The 13,640-nt window shown below is 47.5% G+C and overlaps 1 long non-coding RNA gene across 2 annotated transcripts in view; it reads right to left on the bottom strand.

Annotated features, from left to right (window-relative positions):
• Window positions 1-1,459: 1,459 nt before the first annotated feature.
• The window catches only part of LOC148774707 (uncharacterized), a 16,358-nt gene continuing 4,177 nt past the window's right edge, over window positions 1,460-13,640 (bottom strand). Inside the window, exons 4-5 of one of the 2 annotated variants that reach the window (XR_016035511.1) lie at window positions 9,961-10,173; window positions 1,460-1,907 (exon numbers count right to left, since the gene is read on the bottom strand). This is a non-coding gene — a long non-coding RNA (uncharacterized LOC148774707). The remainder of the gene's footprint in view (window positions 1,908-9,960; window positions 10,174-13,640) is intronic. The other variant, XR_016035512.1, reaches the window with a different exon arrangement.

Below are 13,640 nucleotides of genomic sequence, written 5' to 3'. Positions count from 1 at the left end.
ATTTGCTGTCAGGTTGGAAGATTATATCCTTCCCAGTCCACTGTTTGACTTGCCCAAGTCCCTAGTTCTTGTTACAGGCAAGGCAGGGACTGGCATCCAAGTGTCAACTCTGACAAAGCTCAGATAATTCATTAAGTTTTATTCAGTTCCTTCCCCTAACCTTTCAGGATGTCCCCAAACTAGTGCTTGCTGAACAAATCTTGCTTGAATATTTAAATAGGCCTTTTGCAACTAAACCTGAGTTTTGAAGATCAGAAGTTCTACACTTAAAAGCATGTCACCAGAATAGCTGTAGTGAAGACTAGTGCTGATTTGGGCAATAGGACAACAATGTCCTTTTACCCCAAATCACTACCTGACTTGACAGGCTTTGAGGTCTGCACTCCTGTGAATCCCCTGAGGAAAAAAGTTTTCAGCTGTTGCTCTAACTCTCTCATGGGATTTCCTCCTGTCCTTGGGGATCCCTCAAAGTATTCATGCATCTTGGCAAACACTGCACACAACCAGAGGTCTGAGCAAGGAAACTTCTGTGTGGTCTTCAACCCGTGCTATCAACTGGGAAGCGGGGCCAGCAGTCTGTTCCCTGAAGTTGGGCCACACACTAGACTTCGCACAAGTGTCTCATTCTTTATGGAAACTAAATCTCACGAGACTTCCCCCAACCTCAACAGGCTGCATTTTAGATTCACGCCGTTCATCTCTCAATCCAAAGGGGCAAAGGCATGGCGTCCTTTCGATCAGGCCCAGCCAGCTCCAAATGGAAGCTTTAGGGACTTCCCTGGTGGTTCTGAGGTCCCAATGTGGGGGACCAGGTTTTGATCCCTGGTCAGGGAACTAGAGTCCACATGCTGCAACTAAGACCTGATGTAGCTGAATAAATATTTTTTTTTTTAAATAGAAGCTTTAGACAAATGTGGATTTCTGGGAAAGGATCTTGCACTTGGTGTAACGATATTAACTGCTGAAATAAGTTGAGATTTTTCCTTTGCACCTTCTTGATCCTATTACCATCCTCTTCCCCCGCCCCCACCTTTTTGTGGTCATCAGAAGTTGAGTGGTAAGTTTCGCTCTCCAGCCGATAGGTCTCTGCCAACCCCTGTAGCTTATTCTAGCACCTATTCTTTGGACCCTATACCACCAGGCAGGACTCGTCTTAAGGAACATCTTTACCGGCAGAAACATATGTCAGTGTTCTGCAAGCTTTGTCCTCTAAACGTTACAACCTCTGAAAAGGATGCTGTGGTCACAGGAGCTCAGGAAGCTGGCTGTCTTGCTCTCTTCCCCTTGGAGGCCATCTTGAAGGCTCCAAGAAGTTCTGCCTTAAAGGAACCAGCTTAGTGTGGTTCAATCCAGTGTGTTCCAATGTCCAATTTCACTTTTTCTTTTTTTCAATTTCCTTATCAATCAGTTACCATCGCTCACACTTTGAGAAGCCTTGCTTGAGCCATGACTCCTCACATCCACATCTCCTTGCCCAGATTGTGCTTTGTTCCCAGCCTCTGCAGGGCAGAAACCTGCTGCTGTGACCTCAGAGACTGCCACAAATGGGGCCTGGAAATTCTACTGCTAAAATAAAGCAACACAGAGACATCCCTGGTGGTCCAGTGGCTAACAGTCCACGCTCCCAATGCAAGGGACCCACGTTTGATCCTTGGTCAGGAAACTAGATCCCACATGCCACAGCTAAAGATTTCACATGCCGCAACGAAAGATCTTGCATGCCACAATCAAGACAGTGCAGTCAAAATAATTTAAAAAAATAGAGCAACACAAATACAGAAGAGAAAAATATAAATTGAAAATATTTTTCAAACACAAGACGATGGATAAAACTTTTCCAGGTTAGATATTTCTTCCATAAGTTGTTCTTAGTCAGGTGGTACCTACTATAGCTTGTCTTCAAGCAACTGTTAACAGAGAAAATAGTAAATTTTGGATGTGGTTTTAAAATTTTTTTCTGATTTTTTAAGATGGTGATACAAACGATAAAAATACATCTAATGATACACAGGAATATCCAGTAAAAAGTGAAAAATCTCTTACCTTTTCCACTCCCCAGAGGAAACCACTGAAAGATTATTTCTCCACTCATCTATTAATTCAACAAATATCTACACTGTTTCCCTGGTGACTCGGATGGTAAAGAATCTGCCTGCAATGCAGGAAGCCCATGTTCTGTCCCTGAATTGAGATGATCTCCTGGAGAAGGGAATGGCTACCCACTCCAGTATTCTTGCCTGGAGAATTCCATGGACAGAGGAGCCTCGTGCGTCCATGGGGCCACAAAGAGTCAGACACAACTGAGCAACTAACACTTTCACTGTTTACAGCACTGGAAATGCAGCAATGATCAAAACTGACCAAGTCTGTCCTTAAAAACTTAAAGAGGAGAGGAGACCGAAAAATAGATAAGTACATCATTTCTTAGGTAATGGAAAGTGCTATAGTGAAAAAACAAAGCAGAATAAAGGGCACGGGGTGATCAGGGAAAGCCCCGCAAATAATATGACATTTGAGCAAAGTCTGGGGGAAATGAGGGAGTTGCCTCACAATAACTGGGGGAAGGGCAATCCAGGCAAAGGGAACATAGTGTGCAAAGGTCTTGGAAGAGAAGAAAGCTTAAGTTCAAAAGCAGTATGAAGGCCAGTATAGCAGAAACAGCAAGGAAAAGAGTGCCGGTGGTTAGGACTCCATGCTTCCACTGCAAGGGGCATAGATTCCATCCCTGGTCAGGGAGCTGAGATCCCATATGCCTCGTTGTTGGTGTTTATTCACTAAGTCATGTCCAATTCTTTTGTGACCACACGGACTGAAACCTGCCAGGCTCCTCTGTCCATGGGATTTCCCACGCAAGAATACTGGAGTGGGTTGCCATTTCCTTCTCCAGGGGATCTTCCCAACCCAGGGGTTGAACCCATGTCTCCTGCTTTGGCAGGGGGTTCTTTACCACTGAGCCACCGGGGAAGGCCATGTTGCACAGGGCAGCCAAAAAATAAATAAAACAATGCTGCAATGGACATCTTTGTAAATGTCTCATCTCAGATGTGCAAATATTTCTTCAGGATATAACTAGAAGTGGAATGATATCAAAGAATATGGCATTGAAATTTGTGATTACTACAAAGTCACCCTTCAAAAATACTGTACCATATGCAACAAAATATTATTCAGCCTTGAAAAAGAAGGAAATTCTGACACAAGTGATGTGGATGAATCTTGGAGTCATCATGCCAAATGAAATAAACCAGACAAAAAGGACAAATACTGTATGATTCCATTATATGAGGTCCTCAAAGTAATCAAATTCATAGAGACAGAAAGTAGGACAGTGGGTGCCATGGCCTGAGGGAGGAGGATGGGAAGTTAGTGTTTAATGTGGACAGAGTTTCATATGAATGATGAAAAAGCTCTGGAGATGTAATGGTGATGGTTGCACAACAATGTGAACGTACTTAATGCTGCTGAATCTTTAGCAGTTAAAGAGGGTTAAAATGGTAAATTTTACCTTATATTTTTTTACCACAATAAAGAAGAAAACTATACAAATCTGAATTCCCACCAGTTTTGCATAAGAGTACCTAGACCTCCATACCCTCATTAATATATATTATTAATCACTTCAATTTTGAATAATTTGAAGGGCAAAAAATGACACTTTGTTTCAATTTGCACATCCCTGACATGTCAATTTAACTTGTGAGGTTAAACACTTTTTGCATTTTTTGACATTAATTTGTACTGTGAATTACATGTTCACTGGAGAAGGAAATGGCAACCCACTCCAGTATTCTTGCCTGGAAAGTCCCATGGACCGCGGAACCTGGTAGGCTACAGTCCATGGGGTCGCAAAGAGTCGGACACAACTGAGCGACTTCACTTCACATGTTCACATCATTGCCTATTCGTATTGCTAATTGGTAATGTTGCCTTATATATTCTAAAACGTAATCATTTTTCTTTATAATTGCAATAAATAGTGTCTTTCAGAGTGTTGTTTCACCTTTTGTTTATGGTATCTTGATAAAAACCAAAGTTTGGAATTTGAAAAAGAATCTGGCAATCTTTTTCTTTAGAATTTCCAGATCAAAGAAGAGAGGGAGCAAAGCTGAAAACTGGCAGCCTTCCCGCCACCCCTCAAGGCCAGTGTTTGGGAGGCACAGATCACATGCTGAAGGAATGGAGGTGCTGGGCATGCACCCTGCCCCTCAAGCACCAGCAAGTTCGTAGTGCCCACAGCAGGTTCTGGAGTGGGAACAGGGATGGAGGGTCTGCTGAGCCTGCCCGTGTTGCAACCTCCAGTCTTCAGACATGCTCTGCTCACCCTGAGGCAGAGTGGAAACTACTGACCATTGTGTCCAGAAGACGATGCTTCAGTGTTTGCAGGGGAAGAGGGTTTTGAGGGCTCTTCCACAGAAAATCTCACTTCTCAGGGAGAATACCCCCCGCCCACCAACCAGAAGCCTCAGCCTTTGCACACACCAGGCCCTCAAACCCCTCGGCAGGTTAGCTGGCAGTTCCAACCCTCCTCCTTGGCCCTGGCTTCTGAGAAACGGCGCCCTGGCCCTTCCACTCCTGTGAAAGCTGTCTTTCTGAGCATCAGGCCTGAGCATAATCTTTAGAAGCAGCCCGCTGTCTTTTTGCAGCCAATACTTTAACTCAGATGCTCTTACGGCCTGTTAGATAATTCTGCTCCTCTCCCAAGCTTTTCCTGGAAGCAGCTGGCGAAGTTGACGGGAATGTATGGCTCCTGCCCCCATGCTAGCCAGGACCTCTGGAAGGAAGAAGGCCCTGAGTCACCCAAGGGCCTGAGCAGGGAGCTCAGAAAGAGAAAGAACTCCAGAGGCCAGAAGACAGGTGGTGTTGGGGAGGGGCAGCGGCGGGCTGAGGAGGGGGCAGCGGGGGCTGAGGGGGGGCAGCGGGGGCTGGGGGGGCAGCCGGGGCTGGAGGAGTCCGCACTCTCATCCTCCGCTCCTCCGGGCCCTCCCCTCACTGCTGATACCTCTGCCGCCTCCCCCTTCTCTTCTCTAAAACCACAAGAAGGCAGGTGGAGACTGCCCGATTCCAGTAAAGTGCTAATGATTTCCTCTAAAGGGCTGCCCCCCCACAGACTCACGTCACCCACCAAAAATAAGTCACTTGTCTCACTTCCAGCTCTGCCCTCACCACTGCTATTTCAGGCCAGCGCTGTGCAGCATGCCTCCAAGCTCTGACCACTGGGCTCAGTGAGGGGGTGTCTTAAGACGGGTCTTCTTATATGAAATTTTATGGGCTTTCCAGGTAGCGCTAGTTGTAAAAAACCTACCTGCCAATGCAGGAGACTATCAGAGACCTAGGTTCGATCCCTGGGTTGGGATGATCCCCTGGAGGAGGACATGGAAACCCACTCCAGTATTCTTGCCTGGAGAATCCCATAGACAGAGGAGTCTAGAGGGCTACAGTCCGTAGTGTCACACAGTTGGACACAACTGAAGCAACTTAGTATGCACACATGTGAAAATTTATAGTGAAATAAGGGGCCCATGCCTAAAGATATACACTCAAAGTACATATAACACATGTGCAGGCTCTCCAGGGTGACCCTGGAACACAGAAGGTAAGAGGCAGAACCTTCTATGGGACATGCTTTGGGTTTGCCCAGAAATCAGCAAATATAACCCCTTTCATCTGGGAAGGTGGGCCAAACAGCTATGTGTGAATCTGGGCCCAACATCTCCTGAGGATGAGAATATTATTCTGAGCCTTACTCTAAAGCCTCATGGTCTGTAGAAAAAACTGGTCCTTCTTGCAGGAAGGGAGAAGGATGGACTGGGAGTTTGGGATTTGCAGATGCAAACTATTATATATAGAATAGATAAACAACAAGGTCTTACTGTATAGCCCAGGGAACTATATCCAATCTCCTTGGATAAACCATAATGGAAAAGAACATGAAAAAGTATATATATATATATATAACTGAGGCACTCTACTGTATAGCAGAGATTGGCACAACACTGTCAATCAACTATACTTCAATTTAAAACAAAAAAAAAGGAAGGAAAAAAAGTGGGGGATTGGTCCTTCTTACTCTAAGCAAAGTGCTGAGGCTGCCCAGACAAGCATGTTTTGTCATGGAGCAGAAGAGACGGGTAAACAGACATGGTGATAAATACCAAGCCAGGTCACAGTCGGGCACCCTGTGGGCTCCTCTCCAAGATAGGGGAGGGTGTGAGAGTCTCCAGGGTGCTGCTGCTGCTGCTGCTGCTAAGTCGCTTCAGTCGTGTCTGACTCTGTGCGACCCCGTAGATGGCAGCCCACCAGGCTCCCCCGTCCCTGGGATTCTCCAAGCAAGAACACTGGAATGGGTTGCCATTTCCTTCTCCACTCCAGGGTGCTGGGGACAAGGAAATGGAGGAGTGGGTTCTGTACTCCCCTACCACTGCCTTAGGACCCACAGTACCTGCCCCACACCTGCAGGGACTCTGATCTCTGCTCCAGGCCTTTGGAGTCAAACCAGGGCAGCCCAGATCTCCTGTGTTTGGGAGATACAGAAAAAAATAGGTCAGGACCCACTGATTTTGCCAGTTGTCTAATCATCTCCTGCTCCAAACACCCAGACCTGGGGGATGACGTTGCAAGGCAGAGTCCCTCTAATGCTGCTTCCCTCTGGAGAGCAAAGTGTGAAGTCAGGCCTGGAGGGCTTGTTCTGTGGGGTGAGGAGTGGCTGGCTGCTTCTCTGGTGCCTCCCTCTGGGCTTATCTGCTCCCCACGCACTGAAATTGTCAGGGTCTATGGACAGAGCCGGAGAAGGCAATAGCACCCCACTCCAGTACTCTTGCCTGGAAAATCCCATGGATGGAGGAGACCAGTAGGCTACAGTCCATGGGGTCGCTAAGAGTCAGACATGACTGAGCGACTTCACTTTCACTTTCATGCATTGGAGAAGGAAATGGTAACCCACTCCAGTGTTCTTGCCTGGAGAATCGCAGGGACGGAAGAGCCTGGTGGGCTGCCATCTATGGGGTCACACAGAGTCAGACATGACTGAAGAGACTTAGCAGCAGCAGCAGCGCATGGACAGAACAGAATACACCCCAGAGGATGTAGTACGGCAGGCTTCTCTGCTCTCAATACTTCACTTCTGACTTCAGTGACACCAGCTTGGAGACACTGACTTGGAGACAGTGTTAGATCTCACGGGTTAAGAGCATCAACATTTTCAGGAGAGAAGTTACACACTGAATTATCTTCAGAATAAGGATTTTTAAATTAGACTAATGAACATGTTAAAAGATACAAGGAAGAAATTGGAACTGCAAAACAAAAACACAAAAACATCAAAAAGAACCAATAAGACATACTAGGTTAAATATATAATAGTTGGACTAAAGAACAATATTCAAATATTGTGGGACATGTCCCACACAAAGTTTGCATCTCCACCTTCTGTCCCTTACCTTTTGTGTTCCAGGGTCACCCTAAAGAGCCTGCACATGTGTTATATGTACTTTCAGGGTATGTCTTGAATGGACTATTAGCTGAAGAATGAGTTAATGAACTAGAATGACAGAAATTCCCCAAAAGTAAAAAAGAAAGAAGGAACAGATAATATAAAAGAGAAGCTAAAAAAAATAAAAATAAAAAAGAGAGGCTAAAAGATACAGAGGATAAAAGTAGAAGTAGTAACATACAGACAATAGGAGTCCTTGGTAGAAGGTGATAAAAATGGAGGAGAGGAAAAGCAAAGGAAATAAAAGCAAAAATAAACAAATGGGACCTAACCAAATTTACTTTTGCACAGCAAAGGAAACCATCAACAAAAAGAAAAGACAACCTATGGAGGAGGAGAAAATATTTGCAAATGATATGATCAACAAGGGTTTAATTTCCGAATATAAACAAGTTGTATAGCTCAATAACAAGAAACAAACAACCCAATCAAAAAATGGGCAGAAGACCTAAATAGACATTTCTCCAAAGAAAACATACAGATGGCCAAGAAGAACATGAAAAATGTGCTGATTAATAATGTTGCTAATTATTAGTGAAATACAAATCAAAACTACCATGAGCTATCACCTCATACTGGTCGAAATAGGCGTCATCAAAGAGTCTACAAATAACAAATGATGGAAAGGATGTGGAGAAAGGGGAACACTTGTACACTGTTGGTAGGAATATAATTGGTGTAGCTGCTCTGCAGAACAGTACAAAGGGAAAAAAACTAAAATGGAGTTACTATTTAATTCAGCAATCCCACTCCTGGGCATATATCCAAAAAAGATGAAAACTCTAACGAGAACTGAAATCCCACAAGCCACGTGGTGAAAATTATATATATAGCTAAGAGCAAAGAAAAAGAAGAAATATTTCCATAAAACCAACCCTCAAAGTCAGAATTAGGACTTCCCTGGTAGTCCAGTGGTTAAGAATTCACCTGCCAAAAGAAAAACAGAAGAATCCACCTGCCAACGCAGGGGACACAGGTTCAGTCCCTGGTCCAGGGAGATTGCACATGCCTTGGGGTAACTAAGCTCGTGCACCACAGCTACTGAAGCCCTCACACCTACAGCCCCCGCTCTGCAACAGGAGAAGTCAGTGCAATGAGAAGCCCGTGCACCACAACCAGAGAGCAGCCCCTGCTCGCTGCAACTAGAGAAAGCCCTGTACGCAGCAATGAAGACCCAGTGCAGCCAAAGATACATAAATAATTTAAAAAATAATAAAGTCAGGAGGGAGGTGGGAGGGGAGTTCAGGATGGGGGACACATGTACACCCATGGCTGATTCATGTCAATGTAAGGCAAAAACCACTACAATATTGTAAAGTAATTAGCCTCCAATTAAAATTAATTAAAAAATGACAAAGTCAGAATTAAACTGTGGCACGTGTGAGTTCACAGCCGGGTAGATAAGTTGCACATCTGCAACTTTGAGGTACAGACATGAACTCAGCCCCATTCCAGCCCCTGGCAGGAGAGCCCCTTAATTTGGCAGGGTCAGCATGAGGTTCCTTCATGCTTCCCAGGTGGAGCAGGTGGTAAAGAACCTGCCTGTCAATGCAGGAGACATAAGAGATGTGGGTTTGATCCCTGGGTCAGGAAGATCCCCCTGGAAGAGGGCATGCCTACCCACTCCAGTTTCCTGCCTAGAGAATCCCATGGACAGAGGAGCCTGGTGGGTTACAGTCCGTGGGGTCGCAGAGTTGGACACGACTTTAGCACACAAGCAATGCCCCCTATTTCAGCCTTTGGAGAGTGTCTTTCATCTTTTTCCTTCTCTGACATTTTCCCTGTTTCTCAGGCTCAGGCAGTTTTATGCACCAGCTGTCATGTGGTTTCTGGCTTATTTTTAAGAGAGGCCGGGAACCCCTTGAGCCTTGGGGTATCCAGGGTCCTAGGAGCTGCTGCGCATCCCTGATGTCTGGATGGTGGGGAGGTAGGAGAGGGTCTGATTCCTCTATATAACCCCACCCTTGGAAACACACCTCTTCCTCCTCCCTAGTCACCTACTAAAACCCCAAGCCTGGAAGACTCCTGCACCTGTCTTCCCCCTGTCTGCACCCACCTTCCAAGGGGAGTGTACCACACACTCAGGTTGACTGGTTTCATTTTAAATTAATGTTAACAAAACTCAAGTCCTCCTCCATTTCTCTAAGAGGTGATAAGCTCTATTTCTTCAAACTTCTCACACCCGCATTCCCAGTTGGTGGCCTTGACTTATGTTTCTTAGAGAAAACACAGGCTGTTGGACCTTCCCACCCTTGACCTGAAACCTGTCCGCACTTGGACCCACTTTGCTTCTTTTCTCGCTACATGAACAGGTAAGTCCCTTCACTGGGGCCACCCTCTGACTTTCTCGAGGTCTCTGTTGGTGCAGGTACCCTCCCCCTGCATTGAACATTGTTGGATCATTCATTAGCATATAAACGGAATCTGTCACTACATGGATAGCTGATCTTTAAACAGTTAATCCCTCCTACCTTGACTCCACGTCTCCTTCCAGGTACTGGTCACTCCCTGCTTCCTTATATCATAAACGCCTCCAAAAGGTGGTCTGCACATTTCCTCAATTTCAACGTCTTCATTTTTGGGGGATAACATGGGTATGACTCCAGATTGTCTTGAAAATAGACATAATACATCACAGTCGTGGCTGGTCTTCCATTATTAAAATGGTTTCTTTCGAAATCCTTCTAAAGTGATCATAGAAGATTTAAAAAAAAAAATGTGCAGGACTCCCCAGATGGTCCAGTGGTTAAGAATCTGCCTGCCAACGCAGAAGGTTCCGTAGGCTTTGGGACAACTAAGCCCATGCACCACAACTACTGAGTCTGTAAGCCCTAGACCCAGGACTCAGAGAAGTCGCCGTAATGAGAAGCCCACCCAGTGCAACTAGAGAAAATGCACACACATCAAGGAAGCTCCAGTGCAGGCAAAAATAAATTAATTTTTAGAAAGTATGTCAACACGGACAAAGAGAGTGGGAGGGGAAACCAGGCAGGGCATGGCCAGCAGTGTTTGGCCCTGGATGGTGGATGACCACATGTAACTCAGTAGAGAAGCTGAGACCTCCTAGTGCCCCAAGGACATAAGTATAAGGAAGACCCTGCTGAGCTGGGGAGGGCGGCAGTGAAGTGTACACCTGTCTGCTAAACCTGGGGGTGCTCAGTGAAGCCCCATCCACACAGCTGGCTTTTTGGTGCAAGACATTCAAGGAAAGTCTCTCTCATGAAAGGCAGAGTTCTCTAAAACACAAAGAAAAAAAGTAGATCTGTGACCAAAGGAGACAATGCAGGGAACCAAAGCAAACTCTGATGCATAAGCTTTCCTGTTCTCTCTCCAGCTTTCTGGACCTAAGGGCTGCTTGCAAGCCATGCTGGCCTGGACACCCAACCTTTCTGGCCAACAACCTTTCTCCTCTGAGATGCTTTCTTAGCAAAGAGGCAGCCCCCAGGGCACTATGAGGGTCTGAGGGAGGGTCTCACATTCAAATCTAAGTCACTCTCCATGACTTACCCAATAAAGTCTAAATGTGAGTGGTATTTATGAAATGTTCTAAGTCTTGTTCTGAACTCCTGTCCCTGGTTGCTAAGTCACCTGGTCATTCCCTCTGCTATGGTCTGAATATTTGTGTGCCCCCTCCCCACCCCAGCCCAGGTCAAAATTTTAATGTCCAATATGACAGTATTAGGAGGCGGGGCTTTGGTAAGTGCTTAGTTCAGGAGGATGGAGCCCTCATGAATGATATCAGTGCCCCTATAAAGGAGACCCCGTGGGTTAAGATGAGGACACCAGGAAGAGGCACTGGCTCCATCCAGGAGGAGGGCCTCCCCAGTGTGACCATGCCGGGGACTTGACTTGAACTCCCAGTTTCCAGAACTAAAAGGAATAAACTTCGATTGTTTATAAGCTACCTTGTCTGCGGTAGCAGCCTGAATGGACTAAGACACCTTCACAACATCCTTCCTTTTCCAGGCTTGTAGCAGCCCCAGGCAGTGAGGACAAACTCTCCTCAAAGTCTAGGGGCCTGGGAGGGGGGTCAGACACTGCCAAGGGGAACTGCAGCAAGAGCAAGACATGTGATGTGGGACCTTAGAAGAAGCCAGGATGACACAGTTCGCGATTCCATTCACGTGACACTCTGGAAACCAAAGCTGCGAGAACGAAAATCATCCTTGGTTATCAGAGTATGGCGGTGAAGGAGGGGCTGGCAAAGGAGCACCAGAGCACATTTTGGGGTGATGACAACGTTCTGTATCTTGACCACTGTGATGGTCATATGCTTATATACTTTTGTCAAAATTCTAGAACTGTTAGCTTTAAAAATGTGTACATTCTTAAAAATTACCAAGCACATTAAAAATTTTAAGGGTGTAAGTTATACAATAAATCTTTGTGACTTTGTGAAAAAAAGAGATGGGAAGGCAAAAGTTGGCGAGACTGCCTATGTTCAAATCCCACCGCCGTCACTTGCGAACTATGCTGTGATCCAGAGCAAGCCAGTTCATGTTTGGATCCCTTCTCTGAATGGAGACCACAGATTTACCTCCCAAGGTGGTCAGGAGTGAAAAAGAAAATGCTGGGAAGGCCCGGCTCGAGAGTGCGTTTCCAACCTTACCCGCGTCCAGAGAGTGCGAGGCAGGTGCCTCCCCAGCCCTGGGTGCACCACACCGCGGGGGCACACCCGCTCCCCTGGAGAGAGGCAGAAGCCCCAGCCTGGACGCCCCGACTCCCTCGCTGTGCTGTGACTGAGGAGGTGAGTGGGGCGTCGGCTGGGAGGCACTGTCGCGCTCCTACCGCTTCCTTCCCTGGGAGCCCCAGGGAACCGCAGACAGTTGCGTCCTGCGGCGCGTGGGGAAAAGGGCGGGGCCTCACCTGGGCGGGCGCCGGAAGTGACGCTAACGGGGGGGCGGGGGGAACTCCTTCGGGAAACTGGCTATGTGTGAGCGGGGCCTTGAGGCGCGGAGCCGAGCCTTCGCACCATGTGGGCGTGGCTGAGGCGCGGAGGGGAGGAGTCGTGGAGTGTGGGCGTGGCTGAGGCGCGGAGGGGAGGAGTCGTGGAGTGTGGGCCTGGCTGAGGAGTAAAGACAGGCCCTTTGAGTCTCCCTGCTTGGTCTCCTGATTCGCCTTCACCCCTCCGTGCTCTATCGCGTGTTTCTCGGCTCGACCTTGGACGCACCCTGGGTCATCCTTTGCCTCAGTCAGGCTATCTGATGCTTCCTTGGCACAGGCTGACTCTGCCTGTGTCTGGTCTTTCTCCCATCGCTGTCGCTGGTTCTGGCCAGACTGTCTGGATCTCTGGTCTCAGGCTGTGTCTCTCTCACTGGTCTTGACTTTGTAGGCCCTTTGACCAGCGTTTCATCTCTCTGCCCCATCTTTATCTCGACTCCTCCTCTCCACTCCCCTTTCTCTCCTGTCTCCCAGACGGCAGAATATCCTTCCCTTCTTGTCTTTGCAGTAGTAAAATCGGACATCCATAAGCCAGTAGCTGGGGGTTGTTGAGAACGGGCCCAGCCCCAGCCCAAGGTCCGGAAAATTCCCCAGAGACTGTGAACTTGGGCTCCCAGATTTGGCCCGGGGCCTGGCTGTGGCTATTCTGGGTCCTGGGAGAGAGGCCCCACATCTGGGCCGGGCTGAGCTGTGGTCCCGGGGTGGGGGTGGGGCGCAGAGAAAGCGTGAGAAAGGGCAGCTTGCTTCCGCTGAGAGCAAGGATCTCCCAAGCCAGGCAGGCTGCACCCACACCCGCAGGACTTCGCAGGACTTCCCTCCTGCAGGAGGCACTCTTGTCCTTCTAGCACTACCTCAGTTAGTATTTTTCTTTTCCAGTACCAGCCTGCTCAACTCCAGTCTCCTCCCATGTTCCAGGAAGCCGGTTCAGCCTCCTAAACTGGCTTATTTCTACTTCTCTGTCAGTCTCAGACACAGCTGCTGAGAGAGGCTCCATCTAGCCAGGACACCGGCCCAGCCCAGGCTCTGGACCAAGTCTTGGGAGAAGCAAAGGAGCAGGCTCTGGTTTGTGCATGCACGTCCCCCAAGTTCCACCCTTCCTTCTCTCTAAGGCCAGAGCAGCTCTCGCCTTCCCACTCTGCACTTCTCTTTCCCACCTCTCTTTGGAATTTATGTTAATTACGCACAGGCTTTAGACACTTCTTGCACAGTT

Source organism: Moschus berezovskii, chromosome 20 (genome assembly GCF_049115385.1).
Source record: "Moschus berezovskii isolate FMDL1 chromosome 20, NW_MosBer_1.0, whole genome shotgun sequence".
Lineage (NCBI taxonomy): Eukaryota > Metazoa > Chordata > Mammalia > Artiodactyla > Moschidae > Moschus > Moschus berezovskii.
The sequence above is the reverse complement of the archived record's forward strand: the minus strand, read 5'-3'. Positions and strand labels throughout refer to the sequence as shown.